Here is a 24,823-nt window from a genome sequence, read left to right as displayed (position 1 = left end):
AGTGCGACATCCAAAATAATCAATGAAAACGCGCCTCACTTGCCAAACCGATAGGTAAAAGCAAAAACATAATCAAATCCAATGCATGGTTCGCGGCATTACCCCCCTTAGAAGTGAATCGATCTTATATTCAAAGAAAACGACAATGCGAACTTAAAAAAATGAAGTCCGTCTTGTTGGGTGGTAAGGTTTGAGACGAATCACCTGGGCGGATTCGGGACGCGTGCGTCATCGTGATTTTCCGCAATCACCATCGGGGATCACTTTGTAGGTAAGCTGGCGAACACGTTGTTGAATACGGTAGGGTCCGAAATACCATAGCAGAAGCTTCTTACTGAGTCAACGTCGTCGGAAGGGAGCCCAAACCCGCACACAATCTCCTTGGTGGAACTCGCCATCTCGGGGTCGGAGGTTTTCGCGTCTTGGAGGTTTCCCCAGGTACTGCGTAGTTGTGCAAACTCGAGCGATCTGCGGGGCCTCCTCCGCACGCTGATGGTATCCTTGGACGTCGGCATTGAGGTCACCGTCCACTGCGTGGGGAAGCATGGCGTCAAGCGTTGTAGTCGGCCGCCTTCGGTAGGCTAGCTTGAATTGTGTCATCTGCGTTGTTTTCAGGGTGGCCGTGTCTTACGGAAAAGTAACATACGAAAGGACTTCGTCCCAAGTCTTAAGTAAAACGGTGACCTACGTAGACGGAATATCCGGGATCGTCTTGTTCAGATGTTCCATTAATCGGTTCGTTTGAGGGTGTTACGCCGTCGTTCTTCACAGATCTGTGTTGCTGTAGCGTAAGTTAACTTGCATAATCTCCTGAGGGATGGCTGTTCTGTGGTCTGGGATTTGAACTTGCGGGCTCCATGTCATAGCACAACTTAGCTTATAAATAACTTCGCCACTTCTTGTACTGTCCACCTCAGAAAAGCAGCGGTCTCTGCGTAGTGCGTCATGTCTGTCGCTGCGACAACCCGCTTGTTCTCCGATTGGGGCGCAGGCAAGGGGCACAATCGGGCGGGTCTCGTCAGTGGCGTTTCTCGTCGCTGGCAGTCACGGCAAACCCGGTAAAGATTTTCATGTGCCTTTTCCAGAAACAATTATCCGGAAAGGGCAATCGTCCTTGTGTGTTTAGCAGGTTAAAAGTTTGAAAAAATTCAGGCTTTTGCCTCTTGTGGTCTTTCTATATTAATCAAGGTTTAGGACTAACTATAAGCTGTTTCAGAGCTTTGGATTTCTGCTTCTTCGGGTCAAATGGAGCTGTTTTAAAATTCTTGCAGAGAGTTCCGATAGCGTTCTTCGAAAGCCCTCGCCGGGACGGATCACAAAACCACCTTCTACGTCCACTTGCACGACGGAAAGGTCGTGATCCCAAAAAGCGATTGTCACCTTCTTAAAGGAGCCATGAAGAAAAATACAAGTTGGGTTAATGAGAAAGAATACATAGCCCCCATAACAATGATACCAATATCATCGCAATCTTTGAAAAAGTAACGGATGTATGAAAAATAACGTGTGAAGTTTTCGCGGCCCCCTAGCTAATTTTGCGCAACTTTTCTATGACGTCACGGAACCTTGTTTGTGTGATTGGCCGCCGCCTGACTGTCGCGACGACACATGACTGGACGTCTGTAATGGGGCCTCTAGTTCTATTTCACCGCATCACTTGAATGCTAACGTGCAGTTAACGCACTGAAACTTATGTTTTATTGTTGGCCCGTACGACGTCATTCTTGCTCATAACACGTTACTGCGGCAAAAAATTTGAACGTTTTTATATACTTCCTGCTTTTTTTTTCGTTAAAAAAGCATCTTTTGTGGCTTTAATGGAGCTGAGTGAGATACTGAATTCTAGTTCTTTCAAAGTAAACAAAGTTGTATTTTCTCATCATGGCTCCTTTATGGAAGGGTTCACCGGAGGATTCATATTCACAGTGTCTGGTAGAGTGTCAACAGTATCTTTTGTTGCCCTCGAGCGCTGTACTCCCTCGCGCTCGCCCGCGCGGTACGATATCGAGATGCTCGTCTAGTATCGGCGTGACGCAGTCTGGATGACTCTAGGTTCTTAATATGGCGATGCTTCTTGGTTGACCGTCACCGCACTTCGTTTTGGGTACGCCAATTCCTCAGCACTGCCAGAGGAACTCGCAGACTTGATTGGCAAGGTTATTTAGGTCATAAAAGGCTGGTGGCAACTCCTGGTGTTCTATACCTCTCAGTGATGAAACCCATAGCCAGTCCTTGTAACTCCGCAATTGCCTCCGCATCTCCGACTTCAAAATCTTGTAGATGCTTCGGACGTGGCTCCAAAAAAACGTAACATTCAGAGCGATGGTTCCTTGCCTCTGCTAGTACGAAAGGATCCTGGATCGACAGGATAAAGGTGTAGCGTTAAGAAGCCAGAGTACAGGGATCCGCCACGCAGTATTGCCTTCTTTTCTGACTTTGAGCGTGTGTACAGTTATTCTCCAGACTATAAGACAAAAGGAAAGCTCTGACGAATAAGAAAACCCGAAAGAGGAAAAAAAGAGCACATCATACCGTATTTACACAAACTCTCGCACAACGTAAAGAAGGGGCCTCAAAGGTACGGTGCATCAGCCAAGCTATCAAAATATGCCCTTTGATGAAAAAGAATCAGATGGAAAAACCGTAACCACGTGCAAAGAACCACGCCTTTTGCTAAACAGATTGCATTAGGAAAATTGTGCAAAATATTCCTGTGAGCTGTAAAGGAAGGGCACATAGGGCAAACTTGGAGGTGTTCGACGAGAAGGCGAGGCCACACAACTGTAACGCACCAAAGAATGCCAATCGCCAGCGTTCTGGGCAAACGTGCAACTGAAAGTGCAAGTGTAAGTGCACTTACTTGCTAGATCGCACAAAGGATGGAGGAAGGGAAGCGGTAAGCGTGAGCACAAAACTCTTCAAGCTAATTTTATAGGGCAGGAGGGGAACCACTGCGTTAGAACCATGTCCATATCGCCTTCAGATAACGAAGCAGCCTTTCTAGAAATGTGACGTACTTTGATATCACAATGTCTTTTAGTTTTATGCATTTAAACTGCGTCATTTTTTAATAAAACCTAGTTGGAAGTTTGTAAATGCGTTGTTCGGCGTGTTTCTTTGTCGCTGTGTTATGGCGCCGTTTTAATTAGTAACTATAATGCACTGAGTCGCCATATCAAGCTTTTGTTTCCTCGTTTTTCTGTTAATGGAGACGTTTCCAACATTAGCATTTTAGTGAAGCCGTAGAAAACAATATAAACGCATTGGGTAAGTTTCAAGCATCTCGGACCTTCTGTTTCGGCTGTCTCAGTGAGCCACTGAAGATGCACTGGTCGTATAGGTACAGGTAACTAACGATCGAGGTAAGCCTCAAAATCATCTCGTATGCAAATATTTAGAAGTTATGGACATTGTAATGAATTTTCGCGTCGTTCTTTACATAGATGCATTTTTGTTATAGCAATACAGAGAATATTGAAACACCTTCCAGGAACATTGAAGCTGTGAGGTGTTCTCGAACGGCGGCAACAGTCGGTCAATAATAATTAAGAAATTTGTGAGGTGAGGTTACGCTGAAGAAGCATGCAGTAGGTAAACATCTGTTTTTAAACCACTTTTCTACATTCCTCACATCCGTATAAAATGTTCTATACAAATCCCAAGCCCCTCCGTCTAAGCACGACTATGCTTGAAACGTCAAGCTTTCTTGCGTGCAAAAAGCAAATTGCGAAGTGCGAAAGTCAACGCCTCTGCAAACTCAAGGCTTTAAAGATCAAAGTTTAGACTACCTGCTAGTAAATGTGCAAGCATAGCCGACAGCAATCAAATTGCTCACGAAAAAGCTGAGCGCCTCCCTCCCATCATCGTCGTCTAAATCCCAAACTGTAAAAGTCTAAACCCAAAGTGAATTTAACTCTTGTTTTCGGCTTTGTCTAGCCAAAGTCGAAAGCCAACGGCCACACAACAAACCCTACAAAAACTATCCGACACAAATGCGATGATGGCGCAATAAGATAGACATCGTCATCATAAATCGAAGCGCAAATGTTTAACCCCGACCACTAGAAGCCCTTGGTTTGTATTTCATCATCATCATTTGCCCTCCTATCCTATAAAGGCGTGTCTCCTGTCGTGGCGTCTTATTAGAACAGCGACATCAGAGTGATCAGAGAAGCTTGTCTTTTAAAATTACTTCTCACTACAAATCATGTTGTTACAATACGTGGCGACGATAAATAGCACACTCCAAACAACGACTGCTTCGGCTTGTGGAAAGTTCTTGCCAGTGTTACTGCCTATCGTTTGCGCAGCCTTTAGATGTGGGATTTTGCTATGATGTTTTTCTTTTTTTGCGCATTTCAGATAACATGACGTGGGACTTTCGAATTTGGCCTACCGAACACTACCTTATGTCGCTTCACCTGTCCAACGAATACGTAAACGAGCGCCATTTTCCGCCGCAGAATCTGGTACGTCATTCTAAAGGTGGTTCATGGCACGTAGTAACAAGTAGGTCTCGCAGCAGCCGACAAACTTTGTTCGGCACGCTTCACTGCAAAATAAGAAGAAGACGATTAGCACAGCAAACGATTGTAAAGGTGATGCTCAATATTTCGTAGAGCTGCTGGAACGAGCAGCTAGAGCGAAAAAAACCGACAGGACAGCAAGAAAATCAGGGACATACAAAAATATAACAAGCTAAGGCCAACTCGTACACCGAATTTGTTACAAATGCCGGTGTAGTTTTATACTATACTTGCAGTTAGTAAAAAGGTGCCCGAATTGTTTAGGAGTTCAATTTAGCTCTTTCGCCTGCAGCCGTACTGTGGGCGTGAGATTCTGGGGCCTCCGATGCAAACTCTGATGTAATAATTGTGATAGCATAGCATCGAAAGTGGATTCTCTAGGAAGCAAGTAAGGCCCTAGAGGCACGCAAAAGTGCGGATATGGTCAATGTACCCAAGGAAGACTACGGCTTCTTCAGGGAGCGATTCCTTAATGAACCGTACTGGTGTTACGCTGCAAACTCAAAAGATTGCATACCGGCGACAAAGCAGACAGCTACGGGACGTACTACACCGGCGAGTTTTGGTAAACAAAATACAGCGGAGTCTACTCCGCGATTGTTTATCTTCAGGCGACATTGCTTCTGGAATCGTCGAATTACATCGAGAACAGTGTATACCAAAGAAGATGGTTCTTGGAAAGTGCCATTAGGGTGAGACAATCCCCTAATCAAACAAATAATCCGTGCGGCATAAGAACAGAGAACATAAAGCACGAACTTTCCATAGAACATAAATAGCTGGGAGTGGGGCCGAATGGCAAAAAACCACGACTACACAAACACAATGCAGGGTTCGCGGCATTATCTCCTCTCTAACAGTATATCGACCCCATACTCAAATAAAAAGACAGTACAAACAAAACAATTTTGCAGAAACTCAGAGAATTATCTACTAACGCGTAGCACTCTTACGCCGCACGTCTTGAGTGTCAGCTTTTCGTTCCTCTAAATCCTGTCCGACAAACTATCTCCATTTACGCTACTATAACGATTCGAAATGGAACATTCGCGAAATCTGCCTTATTGTGAAAATGCAGGGCGTTATACGGATTGCCATTTTCCGTTTTTGCTTGTTGTCTGTAATATTTCTTTTTTTAATTTTTATTCAACCAATTATCTCCATCTACCCTGTTTTAACGACTACATTGAGAGCTTTTAGGAAATCTCCACTATTGTGGAAATGCAGGGCCTTGCACGGTTAGACATTATCCGTTATTTTTTGTATATTTCCTATTTTTTGGTGGTGCATAATTTCTTTGTACCAGTTGTGTAATTTATGCTTTAAATTGTCTAATTGTCTAATTTACGCTGTAATAAACTCACCAAACAGGCATTATTGTTGAAAGGCAGGTCGTTATAGGGTTTGCCATTTTTTGTATTTTTGTCATTTATTCTTGTTTCAAAATTTTGTCCTGCCGACTATCCCAATTTTTTCCTATTAAAACGACTACAGGTGGAACTTTCGTGAATATACATCACTCTGTAAATTCAGGGAGTTACACACGGTTTCCAATTTTCCGGAGTTATTTGATAGCTTTCCAAATATTTTGTTTTTCAAAACTTCGTTGGTCCAGTTATCTCTATTTATGCTAATATAGCAACTACATATAGAACTTTCGCGATAGCTGGATTATTGTGTAAATGTCATCGGGTAGCCGTTTTGACGTTTTCATTATTTTTTAATATAGTTCTTTTTGTTTCAAATTACGTTCGACCAATTCTATCCTTTCACGTTCTTACAATGATTACCTTTGGAACTTTCGCAGAGTATGCATTATTGTGGGAATTCAGAGCGTTACACAGTTTGCCAGTTTTCGTAAATATTTTATATTTTTCTGAGTTTTCATTTTTTCAAAGTGTCTTTTGACCAATTATCTACATTTACGCTATTCTGACAATTACACGTGCAAAATTTTGCAATTTCGGCATTATTATCGAAATAGCATGGCTTATACGTTTTCACATTTTCCGTAATTATTTTGTAGTTTCATTTTTTATGATTTCAAGATTTTGTTCTACCAATTATCCTATCTTACGTAATTATAAGGATTACATTTGGATCTTTCACGAAATCTGCATCAGTGTGGAAAAAACAGGGCGTTGCCTGCGTCGCAGTTTTCGTAATTATTTTTATATTTTTATTAATTTTTTGTTTTGCAGAATTTTGTTCAACCAATTTACGCAATTACAATGATTACAGGTGGAACTTCCACAATATTTGCATTCTAGTGGAAATGTTGGGCTCATAACTTTCGCCCTTTGTGTATTTTTTGTATTTTTTTGTTGTTTCCTGGGCCAATTACCATATTTACGCAATCATACCGATTACAGCTGGAACTTCCGCGATATCTGCATTTTTGTGGAAATGCGGGGCTTTACACGGCGCTTGCTTTGGGGATACTATGCAAAGAATGGTACGCGTTTAAATTTCTTCGTCTTGCATAGTAAGGCTTGCGGAGAACCACGTGCACAACTTCAAACCACGTGCTTTGTCGTTATGTGCCGGAATGACTGCCAGAGACAACATCGTACACAACTTAGTCAACGCGTCGCTGATATCTATAAGGTCGAAGGAGCTGTTCACTGCGTCCACGTCGTCAAATCGGGGTCCAAACCCACACAAGGTGACCTGGATGATACTCGGCATCTCGGCGTCGTAGGTTGTAGCGTCCGCCATCCACCGGCTGCTGGTCCCTTCTACAGAACTCGAGCAAGCTGAGCGGCCACCGCCCCGCACTGCAGGTACGCTTCGACGTCGGCGTTGAGATCGTCGTCATCTACGTGCGGCGGTATGGCTTGGAGCTTGGTAGTCTGCCATCTTCTACAGAAAAAATCGAACGTAGTCATCTGCGTAGTTGCCTGGATGGGTGTTGTACACACATGTGGCGTAAGGAAGGACTACATCCCACGTCTTGCGTTCAACGTCGACGTACATCGACAGCATATCTGCCATCGTCTTCTTCTGTCATTCCGTTGGTTTGGGCTGATACGCTGTCGTTCTTCGGTGATCCCTGTTGCTGTAGTGTAAGACTCCTTGCATGACCTATGCCCTGAAAGCTGTCCCGGGGTCCGTGATCCGTGCTTTCAGAGGGTCGGTATCGCAGCATAACTTTGTGGATAAAAGCTTGGCGACTTGTGCAGTCCGCCTAGGAAGAGCCGTGGTCTCTGCATTGCGCGTCATGCAGTCTCCCGCTACGATAATCCCCTTGTTGTCGGAGCGGAATATAGGGAACAGGCCCAGAAGGTCCATTCCAATCTTTTGGACGAGCCTCAATGGGACGGCGATTTCTGCAGGCATCCGTCAGATCTCGTCGACGGTGTATTTCGTCGCTGGCAGTCACGACAGCTCCGGGCATTGTCGGAACATCGACTGTAAGGCGGAGCTAGTAGTACTTGGCCTTTATTCTTCCAATAGTGCATGCTGTGCCGAGATGTCCGGAAGACGGGTCGTAGTTGTACGGTTCCGAAATTACACCCCGAATTTCTCCGGGGATGACCAGACGACAATGGGCTCGCGTTCCGTGGTTGAAAGTTTTTTTTAACAAGGACGGAGTTATTGAGTTGTGTTTGAAGACCCTTGACATATGAACGTTGCCTCATTGCGGGTTTAAGTAGCCCAAGAACGACTATAGTCTTTAAAAGATATTGCGCAATAGTCTTTATACTCACAGCCAAATGTCTACGCCCAGTTTTCATGTAATACTTGCCAACTTTGTTGAACATAAAGAAGACATTACGCAAAAATTAGACAAAAATTAGTACGCAAGGGTCATTTACAGTGTTCTTTTATAAAAAATTATGGATGCTCGGTTTTTCGATAGCAAATTATATTCTACACCTCCTGCAGAAAACCGCCTGATGATGATGATGACGATTAGTGGCTTTCCCTTTGAATCGGGGCGTCGGTTGTCAGCAACCGACTTGCCTGTTTTATTACGTTTACTTGCCCTACTCCCAGCTAACCTATAGATTTGCTTCCTCCCTCCCATCTCTCCCTCTTTTATGTTTTAAACTCATCGCCCCCACCCCCCTTATTTTCTCCCTTCGCTGTTCTAAATTCTCGTCCGCATGATTACTCCACCTGCTTACCCATCCCTTCCCTACTTTTCCTCCACCACCACTCCAGTCGCCTCTTCGTCACCTCTATGGCCTTAAAGTTGAGGTTCCCCCTCGCCCCAAATCCCAAAGCCTCCGCCAGCGTCGTTTCCCCCTCACCCCGCGGTGGCCGTATCTCGGTGCAGCTCCTGACAATATGGTCTATAGTTTCCCGATCACTGCCGCAGCATGCACACGTTTCATCCTGCTGCCTGTAGCTACCCGTGTATACCCGGGTTCTTAGGCACCCTGCCCGTGCCTCGAAGAGCAACGCACTGCATCTCGTATTGCCATAGAATCCCTCCTTCTTAATTTCCCGTTTCTGTGCCCTATAAGTCTCCAGGGTTTTTTTCGCTTCCATTCTCTGTGCCCACTTCGTCGTCTCTGCTGCCTTTACCTGCTTTTTAACGGTTGTGTAAACCCCGCTTTCCCCTACCGACTTTCCGTACCGCTTGGGCAGCTGTCTGGTCCTCCGTCTCCACCGCGTGTCCACGCTCCTCAAATACAGGTACTCAAACACCCTCGCGGCCCATTTTTCGTCCTCCATGTCACGAAGTCGCTCCTCAAACTTTATCTTGCTCTGCGCTTCCCTCGCCTCGAAAGACGACCAGCCCATATCCCCTTGTACCGCTTCATTTGTAGTTTTACTATGGGCCCCTAGGGCCAATCTGCCTACCGCCCTCTGATTTACTTCCAGGCCCGCTTGGGTCTCTGGCTTCATGCACAGAACCGAATTAGCGAAAGTTAATCCTAGTACCATGACCCCTTTCCAGACTCCCCTTACCACCTCGTATTTGCTGTCTCCCCAGAGGGCTCTATGCTTCATTATAGCCGCGTTCCGTCTTCCTTTCGTCTTAAGGTGAGCTTCATGCGCCTGCGTGTAATCTTCGCTGTTGTTCAGCCATACTCCTAAATATTTATACTCTTTTACCAATGGTATTTCTACTTGCTGCACTGATACTGTTTTGTGCTCCTCGCCGTCATTAAAGACCATGATCCCCGATTTTTCTCTGCTAAAGGATAGCCCTAGGTGCGTCGCTTCTGCACCGCATATATCCATCGAGCCCTGCATACTTATCCGGTTGTCCGCCATCAACAATATGTCGTCTGCATACATTAGTTCCGGAACCCGTTGTTCCACTACCTGCCCGTTTTTCATGTATGATAAGTCGAACCCCATCGTGCTGACTTCTAGCTTCCTTTCTGACCCCGTCATGTAGATCATGAACAGCAGCGGAGAGAGAGGACATCCTTGTTTCAAACCCTTGTAGGTGTATACAGGCCTATTGTATGTTACCCCCTCCCAAACTATTTGCACTTGGTTCTCCCGGTATAGCTCCCTGAGTAAGCTAATGAATTCTGCCCCAACTCCCTCGTCCTCCAGGATACTCCAAAGCCGCTCCCTGTCTACATTATCATACGCCGCTTTAATGTCCAGAAAGGCTAACCACAAAGGTCGGTTTTGCATCTTCGCCACCTCTATGCATTGGCTTACCACGAATAAGTTGTCGTCGATTCTTCTGTCCTTTCGAAACCCATTTTGAAGCTCCCCTAATATCCTATTTTCTTCCACCCATTGCTCTAGTTCGAACTTCACTGCCTGCATTGCTAACCTGTACTGCACTGACGTGACGGTTACTGGCCTATACGAGCTTGGGTTTGTCCTGACTCCTTTGCCCTTGTACACTAAGTTCATCCTGCTCATTTGCCACGAGTCCGGTATTGCCTTTTCTTCTATCCTTGTTCTGATGGCTTGCAGTAGTTTTCCCTTGCTCTTTGGTCCTAACTGGTTAATCAACTCCATCGGTATCCCATCCGTGCCTGCCGCGGTATTCTTGGGGACCTTTTCCTCTGCTCTTTTCCATTTCAGCTTGTCCCCATCTATCTCCAGACATTTCGGCCTACCCGCCGCGACATCTCTCGGTCGGTGCGGGGCCTCTTCATCCACCTTACCGAACTTCTCCGTGATGATTTTGTGCAGGTATGCTAATGCTTCCTCTCCCTTGAGCATCTGCCCCTGCTCGTTTTCTATAGTACCGCCTTCTGTGGGACTCGTACGTTTCCCTAATGCCTGCACATGGTTTCAAAACCTTTTCGGCGCGTCTCTACCCCTTCCTCGTATTTGCGCTACCCATCGCTCGCTGTCCCCTTTTATTTTCGCCTGCACTAATTGCTGCACTTCCTGTTTCATTTGCTTATACTGCTCCCATTTAAGGTCCACCTCCTCCTGGTGTCTCCCCATCCTCTTGGCCTGCCTGTGCTCTCTAGGCGCCTGTTTACGCCTCTCTATCGCCGCCTTTATTTCTTTGTTCCACCAGCTTTTGGGTGTTTTTTTTCCTCTCCATCGATTGGCCCCCTCTGCCTTGACTATTTTTTCCTGCATAGTCTTGATGAGCCTGACATATTCCCACTCTTCTCCAGGATTTCTTTCTATGTCAGCCTCTATGCTTTTGGGTATATCCGCAATTTGTTTGCTGTTTAACTTTGTGCGCTGCCCCGGTCGACCCGTTTTTTCGCCCCCCAGTTTCCCAAAACCCAGGTTTATGCGCTTGTGGTCACTGCCCAGACTGTGGCCCCCTTCCTCATCTATGGTCATTCCATCCAACCATTCATAAAGTTCCTCTGAAATAAGGCAGTAGTCAATGCTCGACTGTCTCCAACCACACTCCCACGTTATTTGTCCCTCGCATTTTTGTTCCCTATTTACTATGATCAGCTTCTGGTACTCACACATATCTAGCATTAGATTTCCGTTGAAGTCGGTGTACCCGTCTAGATCTTCAATGTGGGCGTTCATGTCCCCTACCAATAGTACCTCCCCGGAACGTTTCAAATCTTCGATGTCCTTTTTTAGACACGCCACCAGTTTTTCGTTTTGTTCTTTGCTATCCTTACCCGTCCACAGGTAAGACACCCCTAAAGCCATCTCCCTACCCTCCACTATCCCTTTCATCCACACATGTGCTTTACAGTCTTCTTTCACTATCTTCCAATTAGTCCCCTGCCGTACCAGCATACCTACTCCTCCGCCTTTTCTCCATCCAGCCGTCCTGTTACAACCTACCCATACATACTCTCTGATTACCGGAGGTTCCTCCAAGTCCCGTAGGTGCGTCTCGGTCACAGCGTATACCTGGATATCTTCCTCTTCTAGCTGCTTAGTAATCTCCATCCACTTCTCTCTTTTCCTGCCACCCTGCATGTTTATGTACGCGATATTCAGTTTTCCCCCTCTCTTCTTTACACGCCGTCGTCGTCCCTTTCGTTTGCCCGCACCGATCTGCACCGACCCCGCTATCTCCTTTTGTTCCTTGCATTTGTCTACGCCATCTTCGAAAGGCCTGTGGGCCCCCTAAAAAAGCCACAGTTCGCGCCGCGTGTCGTCTTCCGATGGCTGCTCCCACCTGCCCGTTGAAATGCACTCCGTCACGCTGGAACGCCCTTTTCCGGCCACCTGCAGTGGTCAGCGCCACCTCCTGGCGGTATATAAAAAAATTACGCGGCAACAGCAACGAAAGGTTCCACTACCTAGGTTCCACGTTCTGCTTGGAACGCAGGTACGTTCTATAAACCTTGAAGTCGGCCTCCTAGATTCACGTGCGTCTCCGCCGTACTTCAGCGCTGGCATCGAAGAAGCCAGCCTTATGCCGTGCCACGCGGTAAATTCAAATCGCCTTGAGCAAACTTTTAGTGTGGGTACCTTGGATGAGCGTTACGGTGCACGATTAGCATGCAAGATGAGCGGGAAAGCAAGGGGGGGCATTTTCTTGGCAAACGTCCACAAAGACTATCGTCTTTTGACGATATTTGCAATGAAAGGAGGAGATACGCAGCCAATTTTTCGCTTCCGTTTTAAACCTCCTTGGAGTGTGGCAAAATTGCATATTCGGGAGCAATTCCGCTGTTTCGATTCTCACGTGTAAACCAGAGAAACGTAGTTCGCAATATCGCGCTGGTTTCAGGTGGGGGGATGGAGGGGGCAGCCATCTAATAAAAAATCCCCCCACCTCCCCGAAGGGGATCGTGCGGAAATTCGAATGCATTGGGAGCACCGAATTCTTCTTTGCGGTATCGTTGCCGCGAGGGATTCGACTTCACCGACTTCCATCGCTATCAAGGCGCCAGTCGGCAAGCAGTCACGGAGAGAGGCGCGCGCTCCCTGCATTTATATGCGCAGCGAGCGGAGAGCGGTACGAGGAGAGGAGAGAGAGACCCGCGCCAGCCCGCGCGCCAGCTCTCTCTCCGCCCCGAGCTCCGCGATGCGAGCGCCCTCACACGCCGAGCGCGCTCCTTCTCTCCTCTTGCCCTCCACTGCTCCGCACCTGCTCCGGTTGCTAGGCGCGCGCCACAGCTGTTGCTAGGCGCACGCCGCTCAACGACGCAAGACAACCTGCGGCTAAGAAATGCCTTCGCATTTAAAATTCCGCGCGACAGAGTGAGCTGCCGCGACGGTCTTCCTCAGCGTGCCTGGCAAGCGAAGCGGGGCCCCGCTCCGGACACACCGCGTGCGCCGGAGCGCGACACACATGCGGAATGGCGCTCCCGCTTACTATCGGAGCAGAACGAACCGTGAAACACAGTCCCCAAAATTTCTATATTGTCGTGAAAAAAGTCTACCGTGGTGAAACATTATTACGGGCTCATGTCGGCGTTTCAAGCGGCCAAGTTCTAGTTACGCCTGATGATGCAGCTTCCGCCATCAGCCGGTTGCGGAGCTTGGAAAATACGCACCGGTATTGGCAACGGCAGTAACTATTGTGAAAGTGGTGTCGGCGGTGGCGAGGAGGAGCGCCGCAGCGGCAACCGAACGCGCTCCACAGGAATGACAACTGGGGGACGGGGGAGCTAGATTTCGCCTGTTCATCTACTTGGTGAATGATGAATACGAAATATTTAGGTTCTTAAGGAAGCTCGAGCCGAGAGTGCGATCTTGACTCGCTAGGATGACCGACGTCCGATACTTGAAGGAGGTGAACGATGATGTTGGCTTTTCTTTCTGGCTTATTTACACTATTCGTATTACTCCAAGTATTTACATTAGGAGAGAATGACGGTTACTTAGTCAATGCGCCCGCGGCGTCCTGGTGGGCCATGATCTATACTGAAATAGATCTCTCTCGACCAACCCCTGTCAAAACCCGGCACCCTGGATTTGAACCCAAAACCTACGCCTTTAATGGGGGCGCTTAAGAAGGCGAAACTCCTTTTCAACATTATCCTTACAGACCACGGATTCCCCACAAGAAGCAACCAATCCGAAACATGTCCGCACTCGTGGTCACATGAAAGAGCACTCTCTCTCACGGAACTCAGAGTACGTTTCCCACGCGCGTTATTGCAACCAAAAATCACTGACAAAACATCTACCACCTTAAGTCACTGACCACGCGGAGTGGTCAAATCATTACATTCAGCGGGCGGTGCCTGCACAAAGCGCACATCGGAACGTTTAGGGAGGCCTTCGCGCTGTCAACTTCCTAAAGTGTCCTCGCCTGCCCCCCTCGTCTTTGTCCCCACGCGTGCCCGCACGGTGACGGAGCCGTAAGCTGCTCCCTTCACCAGAATAAGGGACGCCGCTCCCCGCTGCATGACTGGCGGTATGGACTCCTTCAAACCGAGGCAAGCATTCCCGAGGCGAATAGCCCATAAACAAACAGCACCTACGCCGGCTTCGAAAATCCTCGAAGGCCATACCGCGTGCTTTTCGGCGAAAAGAAACCGCACCATTCCGCTGCTCCTCTACTGTCAACTTGACAAACGACCGAACCACCTGCCAACGTCGGCAAGCCATAATACCCGCGAGCGCGTTCCATGAGAGAGAACAACGCGTCGAAACCGTTTTTACGGCTGCACACCCACCCGACGTACCCTGGGACCGCCCGGTCGAGCTGGCCGCATAGCAACACAACAGAAGTAGTCAGGCTGAGCACCCCCATCTTTTTCCACACAAAAGAAAGGAACACAAACAATACTGTCGGTGGCCCCCAGCCTTGCATCCCTACGGCTGCATGAAGGGAACGGAGCATTGCAGCTACAGGCGCAGGCAACGCCGATACGTGAGATACCATTTTCTTTCATCAATTATATGAGGAGCCGGAACTTAAAGCGGGTGGCGAGGGGTGGTTAGGTTAGACGTATACTGCTTCGATTAACATTCAACATAACGGTTTTTTACGCGCTATCTTGTTATGCGTTGATCGCTCACTTTCTTGTTCACGCGTTTCGTCCAAATTAAGTTGTTTGATGACATTAGTTTTTTTCTACTTCTACGTGCTCTCTTAAGGTAACACAATAAAAGGCTGGTGTAATAACACACGATTCCGGTTGTATTAAAAACGTTCCAAAGCTTGTTTTGGAAGATTGCCGTTTAGGCCAATGTTAAAATGTTTGGCAGTGGACGCACCATTTTGTGAATACGAAGAGCTGTAAAACAAACTAATCCTGCATTGGTGTTGAAGATGCGTATTAGTCCTCTGCTGCGTCTTCATATTTCCACTTGCGATAAAAAAGCTGCCGCGTCCAGCGTAATAATCGAAGGCAGAGTTACAATCGATGCGGACCGCCATGTATAATTCTTCCGCATTATCAGCTGTCGCCTTTTCGGTATGTTCCAACTTATGGCTGCAGAAACACACATGTTGAAAATGCCATATCGGGCACACGGTGGCCGCAAAAATTACATATGCGTGGCCATTTACTTAGGCACGCTCACGCGCAAATCGCAAAATATAGCTTAGCGCGGACAGTGAAGTTGATAAACGCTTCTATCGAGTGCTGAAAGCTTTGTTCAGGCATACAAATGAGGATCTTTTTTATGTAATGCGCCATATTCACCTATAGGAAATTTGAGAAAAAAAGCGAATGCTTGTTACAGAACTAAATTTACCGCGCACAAAGCTAATGTTCATACGTTTTACATCTCATTAAGGGAAAGTTTATGGCCACAAGTAAATATAAACAGTAAAATAAATTTTAGATATGTCACGACGATATGTTTGGATTCGAGACGTAGTAAATTAAAACTGGTTTTAATGCGGCATTCCAAAGAAAACTACCTTAAGGTTGACTTTTAAGAATGTAGGATATATTTTTGGCCTAAAACGTATTACATGTATGCAACAGGGCTTCATGAAAACTGACACAATTCATAAAGATAGCAGGGGAGTCTTCTTTTCAGCCGAAGCCGCTCACTTTGAATTCTTTCGCGTTATCCTTTTCATGGGAACGCCTGAAGACATGACGAAGTAGGCAAGCTCCCAATTTCCTTCCGATGAATTTCCAAAACGTTTCACAAAAGGCTCCTAATTTCTTTTCATACCTTCTTTTCTCCCTAACGAAGTGTCTGGTACCCACAGGGAGTGGGGAACTGATCAGGCGTGAAAGCGGCTGTTTGTTTAGGTACTAGAATGGTAAATATAGCAAAAAAAGAAACCTAATTACGATTATCTTCCCGCGAGGGAACCCTGATGTGATGCGACGCATCAGGGGGAGCGTTTGGACTGACGCTGGTATTGGATAGCGTCAGTCCACTCGCTGAAGAGGCTGTCGCTTCCATCACGCCTTCATCGGAAGATCTTGCACGGAGGTATCGTCAAGCAAAGTTAAGTCAAGTGCGAGAGCGAGCGCTGGACTGATCCGGCGCCATCCGCTCCCCCGCTTATATTCCCGCTTTTGAAAAGAGAGAAGCCGGGGGGGAGAGTCGCGCGCATGCGCACATATGCGCGCACCCAGAGCAGCGAAGCGCACATACGCAGCTGTTATGATAACGATGCGGAGTGAGAGTGCGCACACATAAGCGCACCCAGAGCAGCGAAGCGCGCACGCGCAACTGTTGTTATGATAATGAGACAGAGTGAGAGTGTTGCGCACAGCTGTCGGAGAGAAGAACGGAGGAGAGTTGCGCATGTGCAGTGAGCGTGCGGACAACGCCGCGACAACGGAGGGACATACCCGAGAGCAAGAGATGCGTCGCATCTAAAAACTTTGCTCACATTTTCTGACCTCTTTGTCGTCTAGTCTAGGGACAGATTCTTCGCCTGTCTCTCAATTGGCGTCTGAAAGCACAATAAGCCAGCTCGAAAAATTATAAATAACTTCTCAAAACACCCATGGAAAAGTCTTAACGGTAACACCAAAGAAAACTACCATCAGGCCAATTGGTTTTGCTCATTTTTGATTCAAAATACTATCGGGGTACACATTTGCAGTCTACCTATTTTCTTGCCAACTCTTTTCTAAGGAAAAGGAGCCCAGTTTTTCTTGTCAGCGCAGTTTTAGATGACTTAGTTTTGGTTTTTAGATTTGCCTCATCCAAGAAGCACGCCACAAATAGTTAGCAAGCTGGCACTTACGGATGCGTATGTGAGCGCTTTTGTATTTGTTTTATCCAGTACAAAATTGGCCTGTTAGCATATGCGACATGATAATTTTTACATGTCCTCAATTTTTTATTTTTACTCATTCATTCGTGCACTTATTTTGTATGATTTGCTACGGAAAGTTTTAGTTGTTTGTGACCTAAGGGCTTGACTGTGATAACCACGTGTGCCGCCGTTTGGAGCTCTACATGGGACCTAATTACAGTGTGAAGTGACAAACTCCCATTTGGTGCATCCTCGGTTGTGTGTCTGTATCGGACTACAGTGAAATTGTACCGTTAGAAAAATCTACCGTTAGAAAAAGAAATGTATCGCTCAGTATTTTGTGTACGGGTGTCCTCGACAGTGCCCTTCGCAAAGTACGTGGTGTGGCACTCGCTGAGGGCGCAGAATGAACATACGATCCGAGCCACAGGCCTAATAGATAACGTTTGTTTTTCTGTTTTCGTCACCTTGTCTGACCTAGCTGTCGTAATTAGTGGTACACATGGGACCTATTCAGGGAACCCTAACTGTTTGGGCAAATTACTCAATCACGCTTGGTAGTCTGGCGCCGGAGACTCGAAATACTTACCTACATTGTTAAGTGCTGCCGCGAACGTTCTTTATTCATTTACCGACGACAAACATGATGTCCGAATGCATTAACAATATTCAATTAAGAGTTTTCTTCTAGCGTAGGCCATTTTGCTAAGGACGCACTTGGGGTGGCCGATGGGAATCTACCGCTAAACCAAAACTGGAAAAGGCCAGTAGGGACGAATGTGGCGCTGGAACCATCGGGCTTAGGCGGGCATAACTACTCGCCGTAAACGTTCTATAGATCGTTTACAAGGACCAGATGATCACTGAAGTGCGCAGTTAAATACCGTGGAAGTTTTGAGGGAAGCATTTTGGCCATAGATGGATGTACCAGCTCCAATCAGGGCGTCACGCTTGAAGCGAATCGGTATGCCAGTCTTGCGAACCGCAAGAAAGTCAGTGTATGCTGCCTTTCGCAATGCATCGCTTTCTACGGTGGCAGCGCAGCACGGAGACCACGCTGCGCTAGAACGCCATTATCCAACACAAGAATTACTTTCCAAAGCCAACGGCAAGGATGTCTCGTTGAGAACGTCACTGACGGCTACCTTGCCTTGGCACGCAAGGTAGAACTGAAGGCTTTTTACCTTGCCTTGGCACGCTTCTTCTAAACACTGCCTCCTTTGGTGTTTACGCGTTGCGTGCATGTCGTCGCGGCAGAACGAGTCAGCCTGAGCCGATCGGAGCGCTGGATCCCTGATTCCGTTTCAGTTTTCTCAACTGCATATGAGCTTTGCCAAGGCGCAGACAATATATGAGCTTTGCCAAGGCGTAGACAATATAATCTCGTGTCAAAATGCCTGTCATCGCACCGCATGCGTCACCAGAGTCCCGCAGTTCGGCGCTGTCACAAATCCATCGTTCCTATTTGTGACGAGGGCAGAAACCTCGCTTCTGTAAGCATTGCAGGTTTTCTTTGCACTGCAGGCCTATGTTATGCGCGTTTGGCAGGCAGAGCTAAGCGAGAGCTAAACCAAAAGCTGCACCTTCTACATTGTTTCCAACTTGGTTAGTCCGTGTCCGAACGAATTCGCACAAGCTCATGTGATAAAAGGGCGCGCACCAGCGGCTCAAAGTAATTTCATTTACATCAGGGGTCGGCAACCTTCCCAGGTGAAGGGCCAAACTGCATGAAGCGTACACGTCAAGGGCCATATGGCTAATCAGATTGGAAGGCTTTTGAAACAGTGCTAAGAAAAAAAGCGAAGAAGTTATCTGGTGAAGTGGGAAGATGGGGGGCAATGCCCACTGGATGGGATCTTGCTTGTTCCTGTGGAACCATACTTGAGGTTAAATTGCTGTCAGCCTTCATATAGGATTGTCTGCTACCCCATCTGTATCCCTCCAGACGTGCAAGGAGCGTGCATCCCCAATGTTCGTTCAACTCCGCATAACGCCGGGGCCGCCGTCATTCCAATATCAGCTTGCAATGCCTCGCACATCTATATTGGCCGCCAGTCTCCAATAAGCAAAAATCATTTTTTTTTCTTTATCTATGCTAAACAGGTTAGTACCGTCGTTGTGCCCGGTGCTTGTGAAGTCTGAGTGTTAACTGAGCAGCCGTTCGTTCAGGAACGAAAATTAAGGGTGTTTAATTATCGTCGTAATGCCCTGTAAATTGTAGCTGGTGTACACGTAAAAATATAAAAATGCCGCCAAACCGCTCTGAAACGCGAGAACAGGAGCTTAGTCGACGGGCGCCCTCACAACACAGCTGCCGCAACAGCACATAAAAAGCTTTGTGGGCCATTCTACGGGACAAAGTAGTCTCTACAGTTAGGCATAGACTATCCAGTCCTCCAATACGTGCTGAAAATATTTGCGCCATCGGTGCTCGCTGATGTGCCCCGGTCCTGTGGAAGGCCACGATGGGAAACGGATTTTTGAAGTCCAGCAATGTCGAGTGACGTCACACCATCTCACATGGCTACGCGCAGTCCACCACTCTGTAAACTGTGTATAGGGCAACAAGTCGCAGGAAACATCATCGTATAGGGCGATATGTATAAAGCCATTTGTCGAAATTTTAATTTCTCGCTTCGACGAATGCGCTGAGAAACTATGAACTGGGCAAATTTGAAGGGTTTTTTTTACTGCTGAATGAAAAAAACATACTAAGTCAAGGACGCAGAACGGGCATAGTGAGGACCCAGTTCTATTGAGAAAGTAAGCAATGTATAATCAACGGAAAATAGTTCGTGCTTTCCCAGAATTGACGCATCATGCATTTTAATATCCGTGAAAAGTAAAATTTATTATGCGTTTTAATTTACGTGAAATTAAGTACCCCACCACAAACTTTTTCCTGTCATCGAAAATCAAGAAGACCTATTTTGCTGTTATCGAGTATATTTCCACGTAGCGAAGGACGAAGCATGGTTCTTAAAGGAGGAAAATCTATTTGAGTGACCTTGTGTCCCGGAAAAACAATTTTCAAAAAACTCAAAAGAGTGACGTCCACAGGCAGTCGCCGCCAAATTAATCGCCACCGTGCTGTCTCTGCTAACATTTCTATATAGCGGTCTCATAAGAGAACACACGAACGAATACTGATGCCTTTCCATCTTCGCTGACCTTCAATTATGATCGGAGGTTTAAACAGCTAAACTCGGTCGGGTCTGGATCATAGTTGTGGTTATCTGTGAGTTTCAGAACGCGTAGATTAGCGACGGCAGTCGCAATCTTCGCTTTGCAGGTCCATCTTCTTCAAAATATGCAGCAGACACTTTGTGCAGCCATATGGTTCTTAGTGGTATTTAGCCATCCTGGTCAATTCCCTGTGGACTGGGAAAAAAACGCTTAGACCCGTTTTTTCAGAGTATTTCTTCTAGTGAACCTTTTCCGGTTAGTGTTGAAAGTTGGTTCTGAAAGCTGGAGCTCTAATATTCGCGTGTGAGTTAAAAGATTGGCTCGCTGAATACTCAGACTCCATCGCAGTGGTGGATTACTTTTTCTTAGAAGGCGTGTGAACTTTTATTTTTTGCGCAAACACGCTCAGTGCCATTTTTATATTTGTGCGTCGTGCTTTTAACCCGAAAATGTTTATAAAAAATAGCCCGATAAGGAACTGCCCAACTTTACCAAGATTTCTGCGACGATTTGCTCTAATAAAAAATGCCTTATTTCGAATGGTTGTGCGACGAAATATCTGTACGACGGAATGACCATCGAGGCGTTAGAGCGATCTGCGGGCCTAGTGATGTACCTTCGCCTGTCGTGACAAGCACCGCCGGACATTGCGAGTCTATTTAAAGGCTAAACAACCGTAACTCCCAGGGATTTTTATACATTTTGAAGCGGCCATAGTGACGAAACTACAAGAAAAGGCCCATTGGGACAAACAAAACCCAACCGGCTACTCTAGAGGCGCGTCACGCATCTTTACAAGGTTGTGATGACAGTTTTTGTAAAAATGCCGGGAGGGCTTCGTTTGCCGTGCGTACACATTCAGAGCCTTCTTGATGCGAAACGTTAGTTCAACACCCATTTTCCACTTTCCATTGGCATCTGCAGAAACGTTTCTGACACGATCTCCTAAGTGTTCATGTACCGCGACTCTCTTTTTATAGAAAGCCGAGTCGGGCGCTTGTTAAATGGCGGTCCCCGACCACAGGGTTTCGAGAAGCCATTTCTCTAGTTCGCAATCTCGTCGCCCGCAAAAAAAATTTTTGGAACCCATCCAAGCTTAAGAGACCAGTCCGACCGCGACGCATTGATTCTTCGGCAGTAATCCACAAGAGATAGCTGCAGTCTACCCCATTGCGTTTCCCCTTCCCCCAATCGGTGATGGATGTTTTTGTAAAGTACTTCAAAGTTCATTTACCCGGTGTATCCCGGATAAATATTCTCTTTTGAAGCTGCTCTTTGATTATGAACTATTTGGTGCAACGTCTGCTTGTCCTAGGGTCACAATGACAGCATAGCTGAGCCCATTGCTGAGGGGAGAACGTCATGTACTACTTTTCAGAATCTCTCCCAAGTTCACCGATTGCGGTCACTTTTTAAGATAGCCCAAATTTTGTCGTTCAAAATGTAAATTACTTAGCTCGAGAAAAACACTGTAATCAAGTCAAAGTTCACAATCGGTAGGCTTCAGAATGTTAATTTGAACTGCCCAAATCCCCTCCCCGCCAGCCTTTCTGCAAAGGGTGACTCCAACGGCTCCGAAATATTTTTCTACAACGTACGCACGGGACCATGCTTTTCTGAGACATGCATAGCATACCCACAGCTCCAAAAAATTCACGAAGGTCACACTATATTGTAAGTCGTGAAGGTAGCGAAGCTGTAAGCAATTTTCACGACCATCACGAATAGTTAACTCAAATATTGCCGCAGATTTGCTCCTTCTTCGCGGCGCAACGACCTTTCCTCCATCATCGTTGCTATGAGTACGAGCTTCCATTTTTAAGTGATAATCATTGAACATCACCTTGGTGGGGCGTATGCTTTGAGATGTGTTTCCCGTTCCGAACTAGTGTGACCAGGATTGCGGCCAACGCTAGATATTTTTGTGGGGGAAATCTCAGCCAATACCCATAAATGGTTATGCTTGGCTTGACAAACGTGTCCAGGAGACGCTGGTCGGTCGTCAAGAGGCACGCACACACGAGCGCTAGGCATTTTCTTGGTTTTCTTAACTGCACGGAGGGCACCGGGAGGGCCGCGCTCACGTGCGCATGGTCAAAATTTACTAGTATTTGTATCAGCAAATACTAAAAATTATGATTTTCTGAACAGCTTTGCTGTTAATATTGTCACAGGTTGAAATTGAAAGTAGTTGTAGACATCCAACTCGGTTTACGGTGACTGTGCCTCGGTTTGATGAACTGTTTAAAAGAAAGTGATCTGTCGTTCTTGTAACATAAATGACCTGTTTCCAGTTCCTGTTGTCCTTACCTTACAGAACAACTCCCCACCAACACGCACACAGACCGGGACAGATGGTCTCCCATGCTTTCACTGGGGTCCAAGAAGGGACGGTTTATTTTGAATCAATTTTTGGAGCCAGCTGGGCGTTTTAAATACCTCGACATTTTCTTCCTTCACCTCCGCACATCAATCCTGGAAGCTTCGACGTCTTAAATCGTAGATTAGGGGCAACTTTTAGTTTCCTATGCGTTTTGCGAAATTTTAAGATAAAGGGCGATTGGCCCGCCATGGCTCTTACGACAGTGGCTGTAGCGAAACGAAATTATTCTATCAAAAGCCAACGGCTTAGAGGCTGCCCAGGCAAAAGTACACCAAAAGAAATAGAATGTTTTCAACTTGTAAAATAGGCTCAGGACAGTTTGCTTTGCTCGCCCCCTCCATTGCGAAGTTTCCCGACAAAGAGTTGCGAAAATGAGCCTCATCCTTTAAAGGTTTGGCCAACATGCTCGGTCTAGAACTTACGCATTATCAAAAACTTCCATTGCTAAGTCCTTCCAACTCAGCTTCCTGCATACACTGGCGTTCACAGGTCACCATTTCTACGATAATATGCCACAATAACACAGGTCACTATTTGTAGGATAGCAACCCGTGAATGGAGGAAACTAGATGTCAACAGTGACTTTAACTGAAAAAAAAACTTCTTATGTGCACATAAAGACGATAACATTGCAGTGAAAAACACAGTCCCTCTAAAACAGCCCTTTAATTGTAGCCAATAAGAATTAATAGATCTTACCTTCTGATGAGGATTGCCAAGAACCATATGGTCTTTATTTGAAACGCGCAGTCAGAATTACGTGCTCAAAATTTCATTCGTCTTTTTCAGGAACAACTGTACTTCCTTAGTCTGCCAGTTCTAGGTCCTGGTTCCCGCTGGACTATGAGGTGCATAATAACAGCACTGAACGATGAGTAAGTATTCTATGGCAAACGTATCAGTACTTTGAATAATCTGGGGTAGCCACGAAGAGGCATATGGGCAAAAATATCCGAATTGAGAGTATTGCCACCGCGAGCTGGGTTTAGAGCCCTAAGGTCACGGGTAGCGTTAAAAGAAAACACTGCTTCTCTGCTTTCACTTCAAGGATGATTCTTTTTATATAAAATTGGGAAGGTCTCCTGTATTAAAAAGAAGACTACTGTGTTTATAGAAGCAATAAGCGTAGTGTTATAGCTGATCATGGGGAAAAACAGTTTATAAAGCTATCGTCCGAATACTGTGGCACCCTATGACTACCGTCCAAGTACTTTCAGTTATGTTACCGGCGCTTCTCCATAATCACCCACTATCATCAGTACAAGCCCCGATGGGCTCGGGGCTTGTACTGATTTTCAGGGGCCAGTCCAACATCCTTGTGGGACGTACACGTCGTACATAGGAGATGTTGTGGCCCTGTGCCGAAAGGTCGACATAGACATGACGGAGGCAGATCGCGTGCGCCACATCTTGAAAGGGATCGGCGATCGCCTTTACGTAACTGGACCTCCGAAATGCATCTACCGTTTCGGATGTGGGGGCAACGTTCCAATGCCTAGACGACCTTCACTCGATCTGTCTCCTGCAGGATACCGTGACCCGAACGTGGACGATGAGGACATCCGAGCCCATTACCTGAACTGCTTCGGGAAGAACTTGAAGGCCGCACCTCTGCGCATGTTTCTGCTACCAGTCACTATACGGCTGCACCTAATCTGCGAGAGATCATTAGAGAGGAGGTCGCGGCGTCTCCTCACGGAAGTATGGCCTCCGATCTTACCGCTCCTCCAGTCACGCCATCCTATTCCGGAGTGTCTGGGATGCCGCCTCTGCCCGTGGCAGGGATTCCCGCTATACGGCAGCCGTCAACCCGGTCTCTGGACCGCAGCTTTACTATCCAGCATGGCGACCGCAGCGCCCTGAGCCCTCTTTCAACCGGCCGGAATTCGCGGCCACGAATCGCGTTTCGGTAGGAGGCGTTTAATTGATGAGTAACGTGGTTACGACACCTACGAACTGACGTGCCAAACAAACGTTACGGCTACCGCCAAAGGGGTTACGTATCTCCGAAACGGCGGTGCTCTCCTCCGGCCACTTTTGAGTCCCCATCCAATTCTTGTGCGTCGCGACGTCATTCCCCATCACCATTTCGACAATCCGTATTTCCGCTTAGCCCAGTTATGCATGACCTCTCGCAAAACTGAGTCATGGAATTTTTCTAGAAAACATTGCATCTATCGGGACATTAAAACTCCTCCAGAACACTTGTCGAACATGTTTCCGTATCGG

At 46.7% G+C, this 24,823-nt stretch overlaps 1 long non-coding RNA gene across 1 annotated transcript; it reads left to right on the top strand.

Annotated features, from left to right (window-relative positions):
• Positions 1-4,407: 4,407 nt before the first annotated feature.
• LOC144173666 (uncharacterized) lies at positions 4,408-24,159 on the top strand. Its single transcript, XR_013323352.1, has 3 exons — positions 4,408-4,469; positions 23,384-23,469; positions 24,123-24,159. It is a non-coding gene; the product is annotated as an uncharacterized LOC144173666 (long non-coding RNA).
• Positions 24,160-24,823: the final 664 nt, after the last annotated feature.

The sequence above is a fragment of the Haemaphysalis longicornis genome, unplaced genomic scaffold, assembly GCF_048455015.1.
Source record: "Haemaphysalis longicornis isolate Haplotype H1 unplaced genomic scaffold, Haemaphysalis longicornis Haplotype H1 scaffold_3, whole genome shotgun sequence".
Lineage (NCBI taxonomy): Eukaryota > Metazoa > Arthropoda > Arachnida > Ixodida > Ixodidae > Haemaphysalis > Haemaphysalis longicornis.
Note: the sequence above shows the minus strand (reverse complement) of the source record. Positions and strands in the feature narration are given on the sequence as shown.